Consider the following 15,035-nt stretch of genomic DNA (forward strand, 5'->3'; position numbering starts at 1 on the left):
GCATGGTTGGACAACAAAGGGCATAAGGTAACATGGATTTGGAAGGAGAGAATCTGGTTTTAAATCTCAGCTCTGATACTCAATTACCATGTCTATCTCTCATTTTGGGTACATCACCTATCTTTGTGGACTCTGGCTCATCATCTTAAAAATGAGGCAGCTGGACTAGATTAGAGGTTTCAAACTCAGATGCTGGCTACAAAATTCTGACAGGACTGGGAAGCAGATTGAGATGCAATTGAGAAATGTTTCATGAAATAAATAAATAAGCTACTACATGGATAATGTTGACTCGTTGTTTTCTTATTCAATACGTAGCTTGCTGGGATCTACTTCTATTTGAGTTTGACGATTGGACTAGAAGGCTCTATGAACTTTCCCAGATCAAAATGTATATTTTAAACTGGGAACTCCTTTTTTCATGATATGGGAATTGCAAATATATATATATATATATATATATATATGTATGTATAATATACATATATATACACACATTACATGTGCATATATACACACATACATACACACATATACATATATACATATATAAATATATATAAATGATGTACTTCTTTATCCAGGAGGAGACTAAGGTTTATAGTCTGATGCTTTCTTAGACTAGACCAAGAAAACTATTCATGATTTACAGGTGTTCCACTTCTCATAATGAAGCAACAATCCTGTTCACACATGAAATACCCTAGATTCAATCATGTGAATTATCCTTTCATTAAAATTACTAGTAATAGCTTTATAATTATATTTGCAAAACATATTCAGCAGAGAAATAAACATGCTCTCTACAGTGCATGGCTTCTAGGGGCAATGGATGTGGATATGTTGTTATTTCCACCCTCAAGTGATTTATTTTTAATGAAATGAATTTTCCACTTTGAAAAAAAAATAGAAAGGAGACCCAGCACACGCTCTGGAGTGAGACTTCAGATGGCTGGCTCTGCAGGCGCTTCCATTTCATACATATGCTTAAGCCACATACAACAGGGTCCTCGGGATTCGAGAAAAAATGAGTGAAATTTCTACATATAGGATACACCGAGCTTGACTTCACGCAAGGCTGGAGGTCTCATAGTGGCTGGCAGTCACGCTGTCGACTGAAGACTGAGGGCAGCGGGCTGAGCCAGAAGCCTATCTATGGTCTTCCATAGCTAGGAGTGTGAGCATTAAGTTATCGGGGCCATAGTCCTCCATTAATGTTCTCACCTACTTACTGATCAATGGCAAGGAAAGGTCACCATCAGAAAGAAGAATATAAGCTCTATTTGTATTCCTAGCATGGAGTGCACCATAAGTGTTTAGTTGGTTTTTTATTCATTCACAAAGTACTTTGTATTTAAGTACACTTGTATAAATTAATAATTTTTCATTTTACATCATGCCATGTATATTTGTACGATGATATCTGTACTTGTTGACTTCCAACAGAATGTAAGTTGGCCGAATCTTTGCAGAGATTGCTTCCAGAAATCATGGCTGAGAACTGTGGGATGTAATGCTATTTGTGTTTCATTGTGGATTTATTTATTATGTCAAATATTTCCTCATTACATTTAATCTGGTTCAGGTGAAGTGTCTGCTCTGCGTAATCTTTTAGGACTTTAAATTTCCTGTTCCTAAAGTCACTGAATTCCATGCCCTGGGCTTGGGGGGACAAGGTCGGACTGTGTGCTCAGTATCTAACCCAGCACCTGGCCCAGGGCAAGCTCAGAACCCACTCTTGTTTGACTGGGAGCCTCCTTTGGCCATTCTCTGCACCAAGGACAGCAGTCCCTGTCTACACCACCTGCACTGAACCATCCCAAATTTAACTCCCCCCATCACAACGCCAATCCCAGAGCATGATGCCGTCACCTGGGATTCGGAGAAGAGGGACCTGTATGGACAATCTGACCCAAAGCTCATCACTCCAGCCATAAAGTCACACGGTCTCTCTATTCCCTTCCAGGATTCTGTTTTCCAAGGTTGCTGATGTCCAACCTTTTGTGTTATTTCAACCCAGCCTATTCAGACAACGAATCCAACTCAACACACCCCACATATGTGTATATATGTATATATGTGTATGTATGTAGGATCTATATAATCTATATCTTTAAGATATATGCCCATATAATGCAATCTACATCTACATCCTATATCTATAATATATCTGTATAATCTATATAATATATTGTATACTTATGTAACATAGATTATATTATAACAATATAATATCATATATATAGGTTATATCATGATATTATACATCTATATTATATACTTATAGTATATCTATATATCTGCCTATATAATATAATCTATATCTTTAAGATATATGCCCATATAATCTATATCTACACCCTATATCTATAATATACCTGTATAATCTATATCCATAATATATTGTATAATATAGATTATAATATAATATCATAGATATAGATTATATGTATGATATATTACATATCTATATTATATAGCTATAATATAGCTATATAATCTTTATCTGTAGTATATTGTATACCTAGATGATATAGTCTATATCTATGATATATTATATATCTTGGCATATAATATATAACATACTGTATTATATATATGCATACATATACCCATATAATATATAACATAACTATATAATATAATCTCTATATATGATAGATAACATATCTATAGTATATGTTTATATATCAGCAGGAGCTGACTGTAATGTTTCAACCAGATAGTCCCTTCAAATATTCTGACACTTTGTTCTGTCAGTAGTCCTGAAAGTGAAGCAAAAAAGACAATGGATAGATGCACAAACCTGTTAACATCTGCTCCAAGCCTCCACTTGCTCCTTCTCGGCTCCTTCCCACACTAAAGCAAACTAGCATTCATTTGGATAATTCCTTGAAGCCCTGAACGATTCACATATCACGTTTCCACCAAGTTTCATTTATATAATTAGTGCTAACATATGGCCCACAATCAGCATCGGAGATTTGGAATCATTTTTAGCATGCCGTTAGGCCTAAAGGGGGATGGATTCAATATGAAGAGAAGGGAATTAGGCATGCAAATTCCATCTACAATAACAAGAGTATGGCAATGAAAATGTACCCCCAAAAGATTTGATGGCTAATCACATTGTAAGCAAAAAAGAATTACTTACCTAATATGTAGAAAAACCTGCCCCAAAATGGGACAAAAATTAATAAGACGTTCATCTCATTCTATGCCTTTGGTTACTCTGTGGACTCTCAAAATGACCCCATTTGGGGCGCCCATTGATACAAACTGAGAAGGGCATTTTTTCTGAAGGTTTGCTGTGTGAGCTTGGCTAAGGCATTTCCATTCTTTAAGCCTCAGCTTTTCCATATGTAAAGCAAGAGGTCTGGAGCAAATTGTCTCTGTGGTATTTTCTGGGTCTAGATCTATGAACCCATGATCGATCTGGAGTGTGTTTTATGGAGAGAGCAGAAGAGGGCCTATCTAGGAGAAAATAGGTAGAGGTCAATCGTCTTCCTCTTTTTCTAGGATGATTATTGTTGTTCAGTTCAATTGTGTCCCACTGTGCAGACCGTGCTGTTCATGGGGTTTTCTTGGCAAAGATCCTGGAATATTTTGCTGTTTTCCTGCTCCAGGTAATTACAGGTTAAGTGAGTTGTCCTGGCTCACTGGGATAGTAAGTGTTTGAGTCAGGATTTGAACTCCTGAATCTAGGTCGTGTTCTATGCATCATGGCACCAACTAGCTGTCTCTCGTGTTGGCATTATTGAGAGATATTATAGGACAGTGGATTGAAAATTGAGCTAGAAATCAGTAGACTTAGGTTTAATTCTTACTTCTGAAACTTAATTGCTGTGTGACCCTATGCAAATCACATAGTCTCTCTGTTCTACAAGTAACTCCCCAGGACTTCTCTATTAAGTCACAGAGAAATCAAATTAAAGGTGGTGGAAGAAGTTTTCCTCATTCCTACACTGGAATTACTTGCACTGATGAAACCATAGATCCTTCATGGATTTGCACAATGGTATTATTGGTTATTCTGGGAGATGGAAAGAACATTTCCCTCTAAATTATATATATATATATATATTTTTAAAAAATCACTAGAAAAGAAATGTGTTTAATAACATGGCAGCTGGAGGATGCCAGATGGTATCAATATCTCCAAAAGCATCTTTACTATTACAAATCAATACCTTGCTTTTGTGATTTTCTTAGGGTCTTTAGAGAGATTTCCACTGTTACACATATTACATTCTTGTCTGAATAAAAAGAACTGTTTGCTACATTATTGTAGAGAACACTTTTACTACACAAAAAAGTGATATGTGGTATCCCTGGTTTCCAAAAGAAATATGCATTTTGAAGGCTAGTAATTATCAGAATATATAGAACATTCTTACTCCTATATTCCTATGCAATGAAATGATGAAGTAGAAACTGAAGGAGTGTAATTATTCTACTATGACTGTGACATTTTCCCTATCCAATCTCAGAATCCTGAGCTTTCTTCTAAGTCATCTGCAGGTGTTGCATCCTATGGAATGTTTTTCCTGATTCTCCCAGATTTTTTTTTTTTTGGTTTTATTTATTTTTTTATTTGATGATTTCACTTTTTGACTTCTACAAATCTTTTTTTCATTGTTTTATATTGCTGTCAGGCCCCAATTATAAGTCTACTCCACAGACCCTTGCTCCACAGAACTCTCCCTGTGACAGTCTAAATAAGCCACCAGGTTTTTTTTAATGAATTATTATGAATTAATAACTATCCATACCTAGCACAACTCCTGGTACATAGTAGGAATTTAATAAATGCTTGTTAATTGATTGAATCAAGTTATTAAACTTGGCAGATAGATAATGCAGCAGATGGCATACTGGGATTGGAGACAATAAGATGCAGGTTCAATTGGACCAATTATAATATCTCTCAGTCTCTGTTTCCTCCTCAGCAAAATAAGGATAATAATGGGGTTTTATAAAAATCAAATCAAATCAGATCATCTATGTGCAAAGCTGTCTTAAAAAGCACTATTCAAATGCTGGCTACTGTTATTAGTAATACTTGTGATCATCTTTAAATTGATTTTAATGTATAAAATGTAACTTTGCATTCCCTCACCATTGGTTTTCATCAAGATATTTTTGCTCAATTAAAAAAGCAATTCTTTAGTGGAGGTTTAATATTAAAGCGACAATAAATCATTTAAAAATTAAAATCTGCTAAGGTTCTTTCTAGCATAGGAGGCGGTACCAAAGATGAACCTGGAAAAAGCTTAGCATTCTAAGACTGATTACAAAGAATCTGTTACAGCAAGCTTAGATCCCTTCAGTTTTTATGGCATCATCTCACAGAAAAGGAATATGACTTTATCCACTATCTCGTAATTACTTGCCTTCAAAATGAAGCTGGTACTATTGACTCTAATGAGAAGCCTACATTCTGTGCCTCTGCAGTAGAGGAGGAAATGTAATCTCAGTACTTCAAACCATGGACTCCCCCCAACCCCTCCACATGTCAGCAGTTGTATTATATCATCCAATGGTGGAGAAAATGCACGATGGCAAAAAGCTACCATAAATTCAGTAAAGCTTTTAAATGAATTTGTATTTTATTAATCATAATAGCATCTATATACATTTGAAAAATAGCATGCATATGAGTGATACATTATTTATCAGGTACAAGAAATGAATTTGGTTATTTATGGCTTCATGGACCCCTTGAAGAATCCTTGTGTACCCTCCTACCTTTGCTTACCAGTTGAAAACTACTGATAGGGTGAAAGCAAAAAACCACTGGAGTGGAAATTAAAAGACTCGAATAGCCACTGAAAATTCAGCCTTTCAAGGCTCAGATTTTTCAAATCTAGAATGAGAAGGCTGGCCTTAGAGATCTTTTCCAGTTTTTAATTTATGGCCATAGCTTTGCCCACCTTCCATTTCCTCATAAGTAAAATGAAAGGATTAAGCTCGATGACCTTCAATGTACCTGGCTGCTCTTAATTATGCTACTGAGGAGGAAGAGAAGGGGAATGGAGTTAAAAGATCCTGTAGGGGTGATGACCATCAAATGAACTCAGTCCACAGCAGCATATTAACAAAGAAATATGGAATAAGTGGCTGAATTATGCAAATTTATTTTTGTATAAAAACTATCATTTTGCATAAATGATAGTAATACAGGATGAAATCTTTGTCATCAGCAGCTATGAAAGGGATTCTCTTAAGGAGTTGAAGAACAATGTAGATTATTCAAGGAAGCTATGAAGGTAGTGTATCTTACTACCATAGATTGTAAAATTTTAACTCCTACCAAATACCTAGCCAGATAAGACCTGGTAGTTACAATTCTAGACCAGAAGCTCACTTTCATGGACGGACAGATCAATTCTGTAAATACAGACCTCAAAGTTATCCTAAAGAACTCAACCAAGAAATTGTCCTGAAATCAAATCATTATCACAGACCGAGCTCTTGCCCACATTTACTCAAACCTACCACTGATTTATAAAAACTTAGCTATGTTTTGACAAATACTGTCATCCCCAACACTCAAAATCTTCAAGTTATATCAAACAGCAAGCTGAGGAGACAAAATCACATGGAAACAGGGAAAAATTTCAGCCATTTCTCTTGCCCTTTCTGCCACAGGAACTGTTCTAAGGATACTTTCATTAAATCTACAGGAGACTGTTTATCCTACACCTTAGACATTTATTCAAGTACAAAACCCAGATATTTTATCAATTCATGCACAAGTTTATAGAACACGACATAAAGGAATAACAACAGCAAGACAGTGATTTATCTCAAATTAGGCACAGTGCTTTGTTGGGATACAAAGCAACGTAAATGAGTTCCTGTCCTTAAGGAACTCACAGTTTAATGGAAAGATAACCTGCAAATAACTATATACACACAAACTTTATAAAGGGCAAATTGTAAATAATTAACAGAAGGAATGTCCTAAACTGAAGAGAGATCATTAAGGTTTCTTGTAGAAGACGGTATTTTAGCAGGGACTAATAAAAAAAATCATATAATCATGAAATGCAAAGATAACTGCAAAAAGATGGAGATTTTCCTTGAGAATTGATACACAATCTCAGAGCACTCAGATTTATAGGTCAAAAGCCTACATAATAATTTTTAGAACAAGTAGAATTCACTTTCTGGAGCAAGAGTTAAAACTCATAACAGGTACATATCATTAAACTTATTGGAATCATCTGAAAGTGGCTTATCCACATATGAAATTCACCAAATGGCTAAAATCCAAGAAGAGACTCCAAAGGCTCTCCGAGGAGACACCCGAGTGAACTCAAGTAACAATATTCCAGTAGAGAAATGTCAAACTGAGTTATATAGATTTGTTGAAAAGGAAGAATTTATGATAAAAGTTCAGGTTCTGGTCATGACCATAAAAAAGCTACAGAAAAGTTATCGTTAAGAAACCAAAACATAAGTATCAATGTAAATTATGCAATGAAATGGTAGAAACTATTATTCATTACTGAAGGATATAAAAATTTGGCACCTCCCAAAAAACCTAATAAGACATAACATGGGAGGTTGAATTAAATTCAGGATCTCTCATAGACTTACAGAAGACAGACTACCAACATTAACTTCAAAATATCTTGGAGAACCCAATCAATAAAATGTCGTGGAACTGGACCAGAACTATTTCCCACAATGACCAGAAAACAATATTAATGTATTAAAAAGTTAACCAACAATTTTTGGAAAATTACATTTAATGACAAATAATCTCCAAGCTGCAAGGATTCAAAAACTTTCAGAATGTAGAGATGTAGCAGAGGAGATCAAAATTATGTGGGAACATGGACATGTTCATCCTATTGATCATATGTCATAATATCATAAATATCAGCCTGTTTGTTGTTGGAACCATTCTGATAATGACTTTCATAAGGTTGTAAAGGCCTTATGCCTTGAGGCATTTAAACACAATAGTATTTTATTCACTTGTGCAATAGTCCACAAAATATTAAAGAATTGGAGCCACAAAATAACTTGTGCTAAGATCACTGTTGACTGAACTTCATCGAACAAGATGAGAGGAATGATTTTTAATGAATTGTAATGACAATAATAACAATTATAATAACTACCATTTATATATTGCTTATTAAGAATTTGATATACACTACCTCACTGGCCAGAGAGGCACATTGATTATTCTGTGTCTCCCATTTAGAAGTCATGAATGAACTTTCCATCACCTGGTTGATCATGGGATCACACATCTATGAATAGGAAGGAAACTTGAAGGTTACTTATCCCAATATTCTATTTTTGGCAGGTGAAAAAAGTGAGACCCACAGAAGAGAAATGATGGGCCCAAATTTCAAAGGTAGGAAGTGGCAGAGTCAGAATTTGGACCTGGATCCTCTGACTCCAAATTTAGCTCACTTTCTACTTTATTGTATCATTTCCCCTCCAATGGGAGTTCTAGAGGTCTCACTACAAAAGGTACTCGGTGATATAAAACCTTCCCCTACCCCATCTCTTTGAATTTGCCCAATCCTGCTTTTTCCTGCCTTTTTGGTCAGGGATCTCCAAAAAGATGGCTCCAAGATAGAGCTACTAGGGGCTCTGGGAGTGTCTGGCAATAGTATCTCACGTTCCCTGGCACACAAATGCATTAACCATGGAAAAGAGCTTTCAGCCTAGCCTTGGCAGATGGGTGGAACTAGGGATTGGATTGGCTAGAGCAATCTGGGGGACATGTTGACACTATGTCAACTGGCAGTGACATTAGATGAGGAGTATCTGCCAAAGAATGATTAGCCAGTGGGTCCTTGTTATCCTCAGGAAGGAAAGTGAGACATTTCCTTTGGGCTTCTATCACTCATGCTTATCTTTGCTTTCTTCAGCTAGAAGAAACTAGAATTTGTCTCTTAACAAGTTTCTCCCATGCAATCATATTCTGTAATTAAATTCTCTTAGAGACAATGGTGAGAGCAGTCAAAGGTTCTGAGAGGAGATTAATTTTGATTCACTGAGCAGCTTTCACAATGTTAGAAATGCTTTTTTCTAGCCTTTTTAAAGCTCTTTACAGTTATTTGATCCAAAAAGTGCCCTTTTCTTTGGAATTTTGGCAGGACACACCCTCCACACTATACAATGTTTAATTAGCTGGGGGCTATTCTCTAGTACACTTAATTACAGGTCAGTATTGTGACTATATAAATCATAAAAAAGGAGAGGAAATGATATAAAACCACTTCATTAATGTAATTTATAGTTATCTGTACTAATCCCAAGGAAGAATGGTACTGGGCTATAATTAATAATTTTCTTAATGCCAAAAATCATATTTTTCTGTCTGGCTTTAACAGCACATGTCATGGTAATTATGGTTAATTCTTTATTATTCTGGGGCTGATTTAATGTGTAGTTTTCGGATTATCTATGCTGACTTTTTCTTTCCTTCTTCTTCTTTTGGCCTTCTTATTCATCGATCTTTATGCCAGAAGGTAAAGGAGAGAGTAAAAGAGAGAAAGTTAAGCTAGTTAACTTTCTGTGCAAAGACTCTAAAAGTCCTAAGGGCATAGGTTTAAAGATTAATAGGATTTTAGAAGATGGTTCAATCTCCCCATTTTACAGATGAGGAAACAGAGCCATAAGGTTAAGTACAAGATTTTACAACAAGTCACCAACTAGAGACTAAAACCCATTTTTCTTATTAACAGGCCATTGTTCTTTCCATTTCACCATTGGTATTAACTTCATTATCTCTTATAAATCAGCAATTCTGAGGAGGCATAAAATCATTTTATCAAAATGGACATTCCTAGGTACAAGTTGAAAGTCCAGCTGATAAAGATCAGCAAATCAATTGCACTCAATTCAATTTCATTCAACATTTCAATTCAACAAGGTTTTATTAAATGTCAGCATGTGTCAGGCATTTGGCCCCTACTCTCAGTGACCTTGTGCGCTTCTGAAGAGTGGAAGGAATGGCCACGGAGGACCGTAGAGTTAGAGCTGGAGGAAACTCTCAATGTCACTTGGGCCATGATTTTACACCTAAGGAAACTGAGGACTAAAGAGATTAAGGATGTTTCTTGGACTGATGATGAATAATATAAGATACAGCCAAAGTTTGTATCAATTAGTGACAGGGAAGCAGGAAAGGCCTCCTGGAAGAAGAAGCTTTGGAAGAAACTTTGAATGGAGCTCCTGAATCTAAGAAATAAAAGGGATCCTTTACTCCTATTTGATTGTAACAATAACAACAATTCCCTAGCCCAAATCCACAGCAGAGAAAACACCTGGCTGCTCTACTGTGGCCCCTTCTCGTCCCACTGGGAGGAGAGAGTAGAGGGAGGAGGGGGCACATCTAGGATGCAGCAATGTTTAACTGCTGGGGCAGTATGTGTGTCAATGTTTTCCAAAACATGTGTTTTTATCATGTCTGGTCTTGGATGTTGTGATCCTTGGCAAGTCCCTTAACTTTATGTTCCTCAGTTTCCTCATCTGTAAAGTGAGCTGGAGAATCACTCCAGTATCTCTGCCAAGAAAAACCCAAATGAGATTACCAAGAACTGAAAAAAAAATGACTAAACAACTATAATAACAGATCAGGATTAGGGTGGGATGGGGTGCTATAAACCCCAACAATGAAAGAAGTATTCTGATCACGGCAGGGGACCACCTGGTGGCTAAGAGTACTTCCATAAACCTTAGCACATCCCTCCCTTCCACCTCCCAAAATGAACGTGTGATTTTAAAGCCTCGGTAGGTAAGTCAGAAAGCAGACCCTTTTTGGGGGGAATTCCCTTCTATAGCAAGCATTGTGGTAGTGAGACTCCAGAACAGTCTCAGAATCCCGTAAGATTAATTTTTTCAATTTAATATTCTCCTGCTGTGTCACAAAACTAAATTCATCTCTCCCGAGCAAGCTCGTCACTGGCTAAAATAGGAATGGGCAAGAAACAATGTTAATACAACTCTCATCGCTCCACCAACTGAGACGTGTCGAGTTAGCAGACAGCAGGCCATGTTTTTACAATTCAGTTTTGATTGTGTCATATTACAGTAATAAGGCAGGAAAGTGGCAAACAAACACTCCAATGTTTTATCTCAACAAGATTCCCTCATTTTCCTGGGCCAAATGAGAATGCTCACAGATTTCCAGACGCAAGTCCTATGCTAACATATGGCACACCATTAGATGTCTTAGGATCTCAAAATTCAGTGCAAACATCATTTGCCAAAGTTGTCTTCCATTTCTACCTATAGCCCACTGAACATACAGCTGGAACAGCGCAGATTTCTGCCCGCTCCTTTCTGTTGACAAAGAATACAACAACAACAACAAAGCACTATTTATTCAAACTCAGAGGAGCAAACAAGAAAGGAAATTGGATGGCTGGGGAGTATAGAGCCCAGGCTTGGACCTCAGATAGAGTCCTGGCTTTTCCTTTTCCCTTTTCTGTTTGTTTGTTTATTTTATGAGGCGCAGGAGAGGGGAGGAGCCCTACGTAGGGGATAAGAAGGAAATGTGCCTTTGGTTAGCTTAAGTTAGAACAGGATTCAATTCCGTTTCTTTCTTTTTTTTTTTTTAATCATTGAAGTCTAGCTGTGATATATAAGTATTCCATGAAATAATCCCTTTGTTCTAGCCCCAAGTTTAACAAAGCAGTTCAACTCCTGTTCAGACCAGTAACAAAGAAGGAAAGTATCGTGTAGCTGGAATGAACCTGATCCAGTCCATTACTGTGCTTTATGAGGAAAACGACAACTCATTAATAAGCAGCCACCTTTCCCAACTGCCACCTTTGGCAAACAGAAACTAATGGAATCGCCATCCAGAAGAAAGGTAGACTAATATTATAAGACTGCACAGAACGCTTCGTTAACACTTTAGGTCTATAAGGTGCCTTTTAGAAACACAAACTCTTTTCTGCCATATGCCCGCTATGTTTCACTATTCCAAAATATCATTAGTTTTTAAGTGTCGTCATTTGCTTTTGGACGCATAATAAATCTCATTGCAGCGTCGATCTGTGCTTTAGGATGATTTTTTTCCGAAAGCCTTTCCAGCACAAAAATCGCGGGGTATCTGAAGCCCAGAGATGGGAGCCCCCCACCCCCTCCCCAGAGGGACGCCTTTGGCCACAGCAGTTTGAAGAGGCAAGTTTGGCATCTCCATCGAAACGGACGCCCGGTCCAGACCCGATCAGAACGCTTCCTGTGTCAGCTCTCCAGTAAATGATGGTTCCACTACTGCCAAACACAGCCACATCGCAACGGCAACACGGAAAAATGACAAGCTCCACTGAGAAAGGCACAGAGGGGCAACAAAGATGCTCTGTCGACTTCCATACAAGGCCCGGGCAAGAATCAAATCCAACTTAATCAAAATAATAAAAGTTCATAGCCTATGATATGATCCCTGGGCAAGTACGCAGCCAAGAAAAAAGAGAGTAATTTGAATTTTCCAAGTTGTAAAAAATGAAATATAATCGAGGGGGTACACTTACCAGGAAGACTTGCCAAATAATCTCTGTTATATTAACTCATCCACGGAGCGCATCTTCTATAACTTTCCCAGCTGCACAGCTGGTGTCAGCAGTGTCTGGCAGGGGCAGAAAAACAACCACAGGAACAACATCAAAGCGAGGAACTGGAGTTTTTTACTCTAGGAAGAACTGCTGCTTCATCTGCCCTTTCTTTGGAGAGGAACAGGGGGCGCAGAGAAGAGTCCCCGTGTAGACAAAAACTCCAACAATGCCTTTTGGCAAAATCACAACTGAGAAAAGCTGTATTATTTATCATTGCACTCTTCAAAGAGAACATCCCGGGGAAGCGGTGGGGAGCCTCCCAAACAAAATACTAAGTTTCCCTTGAGGAAGATTCTATGGATATTAATGATGGGTCCTATTCTCTCCTTAGTGCACATACTTGTGTCCCATTTTGCTTCTCAGCTCACTTGCAGAATTACATCTATTTGTAAAGAGATCTAAAGTTTGCAATAACCAATATGATCCTTTGGTCTTTAATCCAGAGTTAATTTCTTCTCCCTTACGAGAAGATTCATTTTAATCTTGTAACCTATGAGATGAAGATAAAGCAAGTATGAAACAATAAATATAAAAACCTCTTACCATTGAATTTTTTTTTTGCTTTCTAATTTTTTAAAAATCTCTCTAGTCAATTATAAAAGAAGGTATTAAAAATGCAATTATATCAAGAGTGGTATTTACAACCTTCCTTCCAGGGTTTTCACGCCTGGGAATTGTGGAGTAGCAGACTCTCGGAAAGGGCTCAAGCCAGAGAAGTGTAAAGGCTGCTCTGGGAAAGTGAGCCTCCCTATTCATGGTTGTAACTCTCAGACCTCACTGGTCCTTATCTGAGGCAGAAATCTGAGCTGAGGAAACGAATGTGCAGTTCAAAAACACGGCTTCTGAAATCTGGAGCTACCTGGGAAAGTATTGATGACATAAGTCTATAAGCTCTGGGAGATTTTAATTTAAATAATGTTTGAAGTACAAGTAAACAATACTAAAAGAAACTAAACTTGGAATGTGTTCAATAGGACATCTAGAGCAACCTTGTAAAGATGGAGGAATGTTTATTTTTAATCACCTCTTTTTTCATATCTGTCTGTCCCTCCTTTCTCTCTTCCTTCTCTCTGCCTCTGTCTGCCTCTCTTGATGTCTCTGTGTCTGACCTCTGACTGTCTCACTTTTTCTCTGTCTTTCTCTCCGTCTCTCTGTGTGTCTTTTTGCCTGTCTCTGTTTCTGTGTCTCTGTGTGTGTGTCTGTCTCTCTAAGAAAAAAAGATCACCTCCTACTTGCTGGAATGACTCCCACTAAATGTCAAATAATGCCATTATTTTGAGAAGTAGCATCAATACGCCTCACCTTTCATGACCCCAGCTTCCTTCTCTGCAAAATTAGGATTTTGTGTCAGGTCACCTTTAGGTCTGTAACCCTAAATTTGCTGCATGATCGAAGCCTCACACTACTCTTCCTACCAGGTCATCTAGACAGGCTGTAATCTGTGGTCAGGTGGGAGTTTCTATGACGAAGAAATTATATTTCTATAAAGAGAGTAAATATATGTGAATACATATACCACACACATGTTTTTATTAATAATAATTAAGATTTACATGGTATTAGTTTGAAATGAAATTTAAACTCAGGGATCAGCAAGCAATGGCCCAATTGTGGACCAAATCTGACTTTACATCTCTTTTTTATTTTTAAAAGGTAAAAACCATTCTTGGTCAACAAATATCCATTAAGCACCTACTATGTGCTAGCACTGTGCTAAGTTCTGGTGATACAGAAAGAGGCAAAAGACAGTCCCTGTCTTCAAAGAACTCACAATTACAATCATTCTTAGCTTGTGGGACTGTTCAAAACCAAGTAGCAGCTAAAGTTGACTTTTGGATCATACTGAACCGACTCCAGTTTTTCGTTTGAACCTCAAAATAGCTGTAGGAGGTAGTGGGTATTATTATCCCGATTTCAAAGCTGAGGAAATTGTGATAGAGAGATTAAGTGACTTTCCCCAGGATCATATGCTATTAGGACAATTTCACAGTGGATGGAATAGAAGTGGGAGTTTTAAAGTCATCTTTCTGAGTTCCAATCTGACCACAGATATATACTTTGTGACTCTGGGCAAGTCATTTAACTCCAATTGCCTCACCACCATCTCCTCCCTCCCCGCCAAAAAAGAAAAAATCTTACTGATAGACATGGCTCATGACCCTGTGATCTAACTCCCATTTCCTCAAACTGTAGGGCGCCTTCAGGACCATATCTCATTTTGCAGAGGAGAAAACTGAGGTGGGAAAAGGGAAATCAGTTGGTCCAAAGTTACACAGATAGCGAGGAGCAAAGCTGGGGTTTAAAGCCAAATCCTCTGTCATCAGGTTAATTCTTTCAGTCTGACCCTAGATCAGTGCTGTCTTTACACCTTGGAATTCCTCATATATACTATTATAGAAAGACACTAAATTGTGATTCAATTCCACTAGAGGTTTTGAT

At 37.4% G+C, this 15,035-nt stretch overlaps 1 protein-coding gene across 1 annotated transcript in view; it reads right to left on the bottom strand.

Annotated features, from left to right (window-relative positions):
* The window catches only part of RARB (retinoic acid receptor beta), a 708,755-nt gene that overhangs the window by 564,084 nt on the left and 129,636 nt on the right, over window positions 1-15,035 (bottom strand). The window contains exon 3 of the mRNA XM_052001175.1: window positions 12,516-12,610. The gene's annotated coding sequence lies outside the window, so the exon portion shown is untranslated. The remainder of the gene's footprint in view (window positions 1-12,515; window positions 12,611-15,035) is intronic.

Source organism: Antechinus flavipes, chromosome 5 (genome assembly GCF_016432865.1).
Source record: "Antechinus flavipes isolate AdamAnt ecotype Samford, QLD, Australia chromosome 5, AdamAnt_v2, whole genome shotgun sequence".
In the NCBI taxonomy this organism is placed as follows: Eukaryota; Metazoa; Chordata; class Mammalia; order Dasyuromorphia; family Dasyuridae; genus Antechinus; species Antechinus flavipes.